This window comes from Episyrphus balteatus, chromosome 1 (genome assembly GCF_945859705.1).
Source record: "Episyrphus balteatus chromosome 1, idEpiBalt1.1, whole genome shotgun sequence".
Lineage (NCBI taxonomy): Eukaryota > Metazoa > Arthropoda > Insecta > Diptera > Syrphidae > Episyrphus > Episyrphus balteatus.
In genome coordinates, this window is record NC_079134.1 from 154,688,272 (window position 1) to 154,698,760 (window position 10,489).

Sequence of the window (10,489 nt, forward strand, 5' to 3'; positions counted from 1 at the left end):
CATATTTTTGAAATTATATTTTTATATATTGGATTGCACTTTATTAACACAAAAATTCACAAATATATAAATATATTATATATATATTATTTTCACTTTATGAAATTTTTTTCCAGATTTTTATTAGGTTTGATGTTAAATTATCCATTTTTGGTAAAGATTGCTTTCATTTTCTGCAACAAAAATAAAAAAATAAACACATATTAGAAATTCGTTTTTGGTATTGATTTCAAATTTGAATTTCATCTACAAATTGTAACAAAAAAGAATACATTGTATATTTACGCCCATTAAAATAAAATAAATGACACCTTTAAACTTTCTATAAACTATTTTTAGTTTTATTTAAAAACCAAACATAGGAACATCAATTGATTAAGAATCAACCTAAAGTTTGTTTTTGGTCACACCTGAGTGGGAGCATGCGGTATTCAGGAATGTGTAAATTGAGCTTTCTTTCTTACTAGTTCAATGCCTTTATTCTTATTCAAATCATTTAAATCAAAAAAACACGAATGACACTTTTTAAAGCATATCTGGTATTATTATAATGAATAGCAAAATTATTCTCTCGTTGATTTGATTTAGTATATGATGCTACTTATGATTCAATTAAGTTTCACTTTTGCTTTGATTTAATTGCACTTTTTATAAAAAAAAAACTATTTTATTGATGTTTTTTCTTAAACATAAGCACGTATATGTAAATGTTATTTTAATGTTATAGTATAATAATATTCAGTTTTGTTTATTTTATTTTAACAATGTTTTAATATAAAATATTGTGTCGAGAATGGCTTTTGTGAGATTAAATATGATAAACAAGTTTTGACCTCAGATCTTTCGTTTTAAAATTAATAGGCAAAGCCATTCCTTCGACAAGTAAAATTGATACATTTTTAGACACAAATCATCATATTGACGGGTGTTGTGAGCTAGATTAGCTTTTTTATTATGAGGGTCATATCGCAACCCTCATGCAAAAAGTATTAATGTGCAAAATTTCGAATTTTAAAATTTAATGGTTAGTTAACTTTAGGTGATCTGCCAAAATTGAGAATTCACAGACAGCAAGGAAAGTTAACTTTAGGTGATCTGCCAAAATTGAGAATTCACAGACAGCAAGGAAACCGCAATATTTTATTAAGTCAGTCCCATGAATGTATCCAATTGTATGAGAACTACAAACCTTGTAACACGATTTCCCAACATTTTCAAAAATGTTGCTCGTACTAAAACCGAAAAGTACACTTTTTTGTGCTCCATTAAGTTGTCTAGTTATTTACTGACGTTGACAAATAGCAAAAATAGATACAAGCGTGAATATGCAAGAGTGTTTGATTAATTGTACACAAAGAAAAATACAAGAATATAAAAAAGTGCAATTAGTATTTTTTTAAATAGAAAATAATTTTAAATAAGTCAACTGATTGACTGGTCAACCTTAAAATATACACACTTTTACTGTTCTGCTCTGGGCTCTCCCAGATTTCCTTCTTGATCTGTTAATCAACACTATAAAAGAATTCAAAATTGATTTTTCAAAAACTCTCTATATACAGTCAAAAAATAATCTCTTAACACTAAAATTTCAGAAAAAATATATATATATGAACCATTGTGTTTGGCTCTTAAATTCACATAGAATGATGAAGATATCAGTAACAAAAAATTATTCCAAAATTCATTTTATATTTCATTCTGAGAGGAATGGTGTTTTTTTAAGTATTGAATTGAGATTAATAGTGGAAAAATAATTTATATGTATGAAATTCTGAAAAATTTGTATTAAATAATTTCGAGCTAGAAACTACAATTTTCTTGAAAAACGATTTAAGGAATTTGGTCAAAAATTCAAGTGTAATATTTTGGATTAGGTTTTTGATGAAAAATGTTTTTTATTTTCTGCTTTCATCAACGACATTTCTCCAAGCAAGAGCTTTTTATGACCTGATATAAATAAAAAATTAGACTTTCAAAACATACACGGTGATTCAGGAGCAATGTGCCAAAAAGCTATAGCGTGTAGGTTGGGTCGATACAAAAAGGTATAGTACGTTATTGTAGGTGTAACCGTTGATTTTTAATAATTTTTTTCCAAATTAAGTCGATTTTTTTTAATTGCCCTTCCTAGCTAAACGAGGGGGAATAGATCCCCCCCTCTTCCATACGATTTTTTTCTTGTCTCGACCCAACTTACACGCTCTAGATTTTTGGCACATTGAATCACCCTGTATATAACATATACCTACTTACATAATATGTATCTGTATACATATTTTTTTTTTTTGAAAAATCAAATGATAAATAGTCACTACAAAATGGCATAAAACTCCAAAAAGGAAGAGGTATGAATTAAATACCTCTTCCTTTTTGGAGTTTTATGCCATATGTCTGTATTTTTTTTATGTTTGTTTCCTCATAACTTTGGACAGTGTGGTCCCATTTCAATTTTGTTCAGTTCTGTATATTAGAACTATGAGAAGAACCATAAAACCCAGTTTTGATCCATGGAAGTTAGTTTTGTTTTTTTTTGATAAAAATGAGTATATTAAAAAGTAGAAATTTACAGTGCACTTTTCCAAATAAATATGTGAATTTCGAAGATTATTGGTATATATGAACTCATAGTAGATCAATAAACCTTCCCTTCACGAATTTAATTAGTTGAGCTCCATTTATTCATTTTTAATCAGTTGAAAGTTGCACTTAAAGCCTAAACAAATTTGTAAAGTGTGTCATAATGCTGACATGTGTAATGTTAATTTATGTGTAGATAATGAGTGTCAAACACAAGCATATTTACTAATTGTTAGTTGTTACTAAAGTCAAATTATTTTTAAAACATAAACAAATTCGATGGGAGCGATTTTTACTCGCGCGACTAAGCAAAATGGTAAATTGCTCAAGCGAATTCGTATGGCTGGTTTGGCTCAACACCTTTTAATCACTGAAAGTAGCTATTTGAAAAGAATGAATTTTTTTTTGTTTTTGTTCAAGAGGGAATCTCCAAAAATTTTTTTATTTGGGTCTCAACACCTAAAACACATACCTGTAGCTAGTTAAAGGCATTAAAATTAAGTTGTGGTAGTCCATTTCGTTGTGTTTATTGCATTTATCTTTTTGCATATTCATCCACCATTTTCTAAACAATAAGCCAATTTATATCGCCAAAATGTTCATATATCTTAAAACCATCAACCTTGTGTGACTTTACATAACAATATGAAAGATCAAAATAAAAAGATAAACATTAAAGTAATTTGCCTTTCTACTATACTTTAAAACCGTTAAAGCCATGGTTGTGTTGTGTAATCTTTTTTTTTTTTCAGTTTTCAACAGCTCCTTTAGCTTCCCCAAGACAAAAAAAAACAAGATCAACAAAATACGCAAAACTTAAGAAAACTACCTACACATTTCAAAAATTACAAACTGTAACGAACGAAAAAATAAAATACCTAAATAGCAGTTTTCTTCGTAAATGTCTGTATCTTTTTTCACAATTTCTGTCTGTTTTTTTTTTATTTTATTTTAATTTTGTCTGTTTATTTTTTTTCTTTCTTTTTTTCTTTTTAATCTCTTTTATGTACCCTACCTACAGACGAAAAAAAATAAAAACTTTCTATTTCGTTGAACTTTAACCATTTGTTGTCATCAATTTTTTAATCAATTGCAGTTGAAGATTTAAAGATATACAATAAAAATTTGTATAAAATTAACAATTTTGATTATTTTAAGATTCTCTTTCGCAGGATGTTGCAACTAAATAAAAGTTTCAACTGCAAAAAAAAAATAAAACAACTTAGAAAAAAGAAACAAAATTATTGCGTATCCCTCCGAAATTCGCTTTCACTTTCACGAAAGAAAGATCTCTGAAGCAGCACATTGAATTCAAAAGGGAATTCCATTCCGATGAACTTGACTATCAAGTCCGTCTCTTGCTACAGACTTTGTAAAAAAGATTAATCATTTTTCAGCTTGAGAGAGTTAAAAGGTATAAAAAAAATCTAAAAAAAAAAACCTACCTTAAATAAATAGTTATAACTGCTATTCCCAATAAATAAAATCGACAATCAGTTTGATTGTATGATATTGTGATTTATTTCAGCAGGTTCGATTTCGAATTCAGTACAACTTTCCGGTCCGTAAGGAAAAATAGTACAAGAAACGGTTTTTTTTTATTTATTTTGTTATTTTGTTTTTCGTTCGTTAAAGGCTTCCAGCAATTATTATCATCTACCCGATCAAGTCACCTTGTTCCAGGTGTGGAATTCAACTTTTTAACACGCGAGTCCGAGTATATCCTCTCTCAGTGTTCACTTGTATAGATGGGTTACCTGTTTAGTCTTCTTCAATTACAAGAGAGTGGACAGAAGACAAAAAAGGGGGGTTTCAAGGGGCATACATTCCTTATTAGCACTTTGTATGGATCTTATGTTGCACTGTTGTCATATAGGTATCTTATAGGAGAACCAACAAAGATCAACGACGACGGACGATGAAGTTTCGATTCACGCGATTCAATTCATAACGTAAACGACATCCGGAATGCGCGCGCAGCTTCACATGAAGTAAAGATACTTCGTATAGGTATCTTTTTTTTTTTTTGCTTTCAACTTTCTTGGATCACTCAGTGATGACGAGGTTCACTTTACAATCTGCTTTTTTTTTTGTATTCACCATCCACGGTGGTGCCTTCGTGTAGATTTGCACCTCTCGCGAGCAATGAAAAGTAAGGCGGACGCAACAGAAGAAAATATATTAAAAAAAAAGATATAAAAAATGTGGTTATGTGGCCCGATTCACATTCACTGGGTAAGTAGGCAAATTGTTTTCACCAAAAAAATGAATCAAATAATGCACACCTTCCTTTTAAAAATAAGGTGTAAGATATAATAATTATCTTTTTTTGCCACTAATATCAATATGACCGCAAACTTTCGTTCGTCACTGTATTATAGATATTTTTCAATCTTTCACACCAAAAAATTTCATCAGAAAGTTATAAAACCATTTATTTTTTAGACCGAAACAGAAGAACTCTCTTTAAGGTGTATTCACGCGACGTCTCATCAAACCTTCATAAGCAGACGATATAGTATCCAAGCTTCAGCTTTGTACGATGGATCGGAAAAAACTGACGCTTGGCAAATGGATTTCTTTCAGTAGACCCTCGCGCAGAAGAAAGATACCAGATACATTTGCGGCTTAAACACGCATACATTCTTACAAAAGCAATAAAAAAAATTATTTCTTTAGGCCGGTTTTGAGTTTTGTGGTCTTGTAAATGAGAGAGTATAGCAGGTATTTCTATACTCACAACACCATTAGTAAAAGAAGAGAGCGCGAGTTAGATAGTTTTTTTTTTGTATTCAAGCCTATCGTTAGAGGATGGCTTAACTTTGGTAACTTCTTAGTTTTTTTTTTGTTGATGGTTTGTGGTGTATTTCTTTTGGGATCATAAGAGTTTGGTATATATGGTGTTTGTCTATATCAAAGTGTAAAGTGGTTTTTCACTTTTTTTTTGTATTTTTTTGCATTATTATGTTTTATTTAAAATTTCATTGGTTTGTGTTGAGGAATTTTGTTTTCTTTACTTTAGGCACCTGAGTGTTAAAGTTGTTTTTTTTTTCATTTTTTGTCGGGTTCCAAAAAAAAAACTAATAGAAGTTAATGAAATTTGAACAATGGAAAGGGAAGCACTTGATAAGTGTTTATTATTATGTTTTGTTGCTGTTAAATTCATCCATTAGGAAGAGATATTAATCTTCTTAGATCAAAAAATTTGACTTTAAGATTAATAATTTTGTTTTTAAGTTTCATTGGAGGTTGAACCAGAGCATTTTGACCTGTCTTATATGCATGTTACTTCAATTTGTTGTTGGAATAGAAACACATTAGAAAAGACGATTTGTAAAACACTTGGAGCATAATTTTTATCTGTAATGGAAGATGATAGTTGAAAATTCAGACATTTTCTGATAAATCTGAACAGATTTGATAGATATTGTATATTTTTTATGCATAGTTTGCAAACCTTTTGAAAATGGTCTACTTTTTTATTTTCAATCCCATACAGTCTGAATGTGGTAGAAAATCATAATCGTAGAATTCTCTTAGGTACTGATTACTAAATTAAACTATAACATGGTTAATGTAATAGTTGATATTGATTTAAGTCAATATTATTCTAAGTACATGCAAAAAAGTACACAAAATTAATATAAAAACAAAATTGTTATCCTCATTGTTATCAAACGCATTTAAAACGCGTTTAAAGAGTGATTTTTGTAGAAATTGAAGGAAAAAGGGAATTATTGCTAAATATTTACTACAAAAATCCAGATGTAAAGTTTGTGCCTGGAAACTTATTTATTTAATTCATTCCTTTAAAATACAAGAACATTTCTTATTAAAACAAATTTTTTTAGGTACATTAATTAATTTGTTTCGTAATTTTTTTTTTTTTTTTTGTTGATGTTAATAGTCTAAGGGCCTCAAAATTAGTGATGGGAACTATCAAATGATTTGAACTAGAGATAGTTAGTAACTGAATGATTTGAACTATCGAATAGTTCATTCATTCATTCATTCATTTATTCATTCGAATAAAAACTATCGAACAAAAACTATCAAACGAACTATCGAATAAAAACTATCGAATAAAAACTATCGTATAAAAAACTATACAAATGAAAAAACTATCGTTTAAGAAAACTATTTGAATGAAAAAACTATCGAATAAGAATAATGTTCAAAAGAAAATACTATCAAATAAAAAAACTATTTTAATGACAAAACTATCGAATAAAAAAAACTATTTAAATGAAAATAGTAACTAAACTATCGAATGAAAAAACTATTCGAATGAAAATAGTAACTAAACTATCGAATGAAAAAACTATTCGAATGAAAATAGTAACTAAGCTATCGAATGAAAAAAACTATTCGAATGAAAATAGTAACTAAATGAATGAATGAATGAATGATTTAAAACTATCGAATGAATGAATATTTTGCAACTATTAATAGTTTGATAGTTTTTATTCGATAGTTCCCATCACTACTCAAAATCATCGCGAATCTAATCACAAATAATTGTGTGAAATCGAATTACAAAAAAACAAAAAAATAGCCACCCAACTTATCTAACTAAAAAATTTATCAAATACATACATGGAAAGAAAAAATAAAAGAACACAGAAAAATAGTTTTGAGTAGAATAAATTTTTTATTTTTTGGTGTAAAAGTAGCTTCTCGAATGGAGTTATGAAGTTGTTCAAACAAATAATTTCGGCTTTGTCTTTTCTTACTAAAAATATACACCTATATAAACTTTTCGGTGTACTTAAAAAAAAAAAAGATACAATTTCACATGTATGACATGTTGTGCCACAATATTTATTTATTTATTTTATAATAGTAATAGACCTTATTATTTTTTTTAAATTATTAATTCAATTTAATTATGTATTATTTCTAAAACTTTGAAATGCTTCTATTTTATTTTTTTTGCAGGTAAATACAAAAAAAAAAATTATAATAACTTATTTTTCATACATCTCCATCATAATCCATAAACTAAAAAGAAAAAAAAACTAAGCTAACCCATTTAAACTTACTGCCGGTATTATATTGACTACCAATATGATCAGAAAACTGAAAGAAAACATAATTTATGTTGATTTTTATTTTCTTTGAGATAAGGCCTAGTGATCTGCTTTTATTTGATTCCATTTGAGAAAAGCTAACATCACGCATGAAATACTCTCGATTGCAAACAATCAATCTCGTCGTCAGGTAATATGAACATATGAGTTTTTTTCCATTGTTCTATTCTTTTATATTTTATACTCCGCCTAGAAGATAAATAATAATAAGTTCTTTATACGATGTACACGATTGTAAAGGGGATCTTTATAATTGAATTAGACTTTATAAACAGAAAGTTATAAAACGAAAAGACAATACAAGAGATTTAATTAACATTTCCAATTGATTAGATATATTGGGCACAGTTTTAGACGTAGTTATACCTACATATTTTCTTATTTTTGTATGTTATAAACAATTATAAATGTCAAATTTAATTGAATAATTTAAAATCTACGTATAAACAAAAGAGCTGAGCAGCAAACTTAACAAGAAAACTATTATTTTACTTTCTTATTTATTTGACTTTTTGGAAATACAAATTTGCACTTTCCAAAATTGCTAAAAATTCAGTATTTTGGTGTGGTCAGTGACATTTTTAACATTTAAGATAAATTTTAAAGACTTTTCTTTTTTACATGAAGTGAACTCAACATAAAAAGGAATCTAGAAGTTATAGAGAAATACTTAATAGATTAAAATTTAAAGTATTCAACTGGGAGAAAAATGTCCACAAGAGTAACGCGTCTCACATAGTAATTACATAATCAGTATTTGGTGATAAGGTAAGCAAAGAAAATTGTTTTTCCCTTTGTGTTTTTTTAAGAAAACTAAGAAGTACGTACCTAGCTTAGCTTACAGTTACAATATACTCTGTCACACCCGTGCATATATTTTCTACCTTGTGGTAAATTGAGTCACCAATATTAATTTTACGGTTGGCACGTTTTCTACATTCCTTTAATTCTTTTAAAAACACGTCTACTGAGTTTATTTCAAAGACTATATTCTTTATATAATTTCTAATCGATGACTTAACTTTATTAAAAGGCTTTTCTTCATTGTATTATCTAATTTTACGTGCGAAAAAAATTATTATTGTTTAAGGTATTTGATTTGTATAAGAAATAAATTAAACATTTTGAGTTTATTCATTCAAGTCATAATTTCAAAATAAAAGAAAAATATGATCAAATATGATAACACTGGTATAGTCTTTTACTTTTATATTCGATCCAGCTTTTAATTAAAATTTTGTCCATACAAAACTGAAACGAACATTGAAAATCCAAATAGGCAAAAGGCAAATAGACTTATACTCACGTACGTGTACGCATACGTGATACCGCTATTTTTTATATGAAACACTATTGTCACAGTCACCATAAGGCACGACAATGCACCAATCATATAATTACGTAATTTTTTATTGTGTTTCTTTTTTTTTTCTTTTTATTTGTATATGAGTTTAATTGTTTTTTTTTTTTTGTTACAAATAACTTTCACCACTTTGCAAAATTATAATATAATCAGCTTTATTCTTTAAGTTAACAAGTTAGATAATAATCACCTCAAAAAGGAAACGGAAACAATTTAATGAGTTGTAAGACATGATTGTGGCCAATTTATAATATTTATTATTTTGATGTTTAATCAAAGTAAGTTTACCTATGAGAGTGCTAATTAAACTAGCTTTGATTACAATTTTGTTTGTTTTTGCATTTTTTTTTATTGTTTCTTTCAGGAGTCTTGTTATTTATTCTGTGATTATTATTTTTTCTGTTATAGTTTTGCATGAGTTTCTTTAGATTTCTCGATATTTTCAAATTAAATTGCAATTTGGGAAAATGTTAAAATAAATTTTTTTCTTTACAAAAAGAAAGTTACGTATTCGCCACAGTGACTATGACGTAAAATAACATAAAAGTAGTTCGAATATTTGCATACACTCCAATATGAAATCGGGTTCTAGCCATTATTGTAACTTTTGGCCCAGATTTTCTAATAATGTACTAATGTGAACCGATAACCGGTGTGATTTATGAAAGGATTAAACTGACAGAAGTGGTACAAAAGTTCTCAAATGTAGTTACCTACTGAAATTAAGTTTATTGTTCATTGTAGAGCACACATATTGCAATATCGTTTGCGGTATACCTTCACCAATTTGTCCACCCATATTTACCACTTCAGGACTACTTGCGTTGTACTTGTACTTATCTGGTATGTTAGTTACTTACTAAATGCCAAATGCTCGAATATCTAATCCCGTTTATGTCAAATATGCGCAAACTGAAATCTCTACTTATAGTCAACCTCTCTCTAATTCTGTATCCAAATAAAACTTTCATATATGAAGTACAAAAATACAATTGACATAAGAAACATTATGCATTCAGTTAAACAAATTTAAAAAAAGGTAAACAATAAATTGTTTTCCAATTAAAAAAATACCCTTTTGACCAAGATATTTATATATATTATATAAATGCCTTTCGGCTATATTATACACTCTGAATAACTGTCGAGATGTAGGGTAACAAAAAGATGAATTAGTGTTTAATTAATTGCATCCAAAAATATAGATAATTAAAGTTTATATAAAGTTTAATGTGGCTATCAGCAGAAGAACCATGATTGGTCCATTGTGATATAATGTATAAAACTTTAATCTATTTTTGAATTGAATTGAAAATTGTTTCAAATTGTTGCCGTATCAACTTTAAGGTCGTGGGCAGCAAAAAAAAGAGAAAAATCAAAATCGAAAATGCAGTATTTCATTCAAATTAAAAAGTTAATTCAGGTTTTGTTTAATCAGACTAGAATGTATATTTTT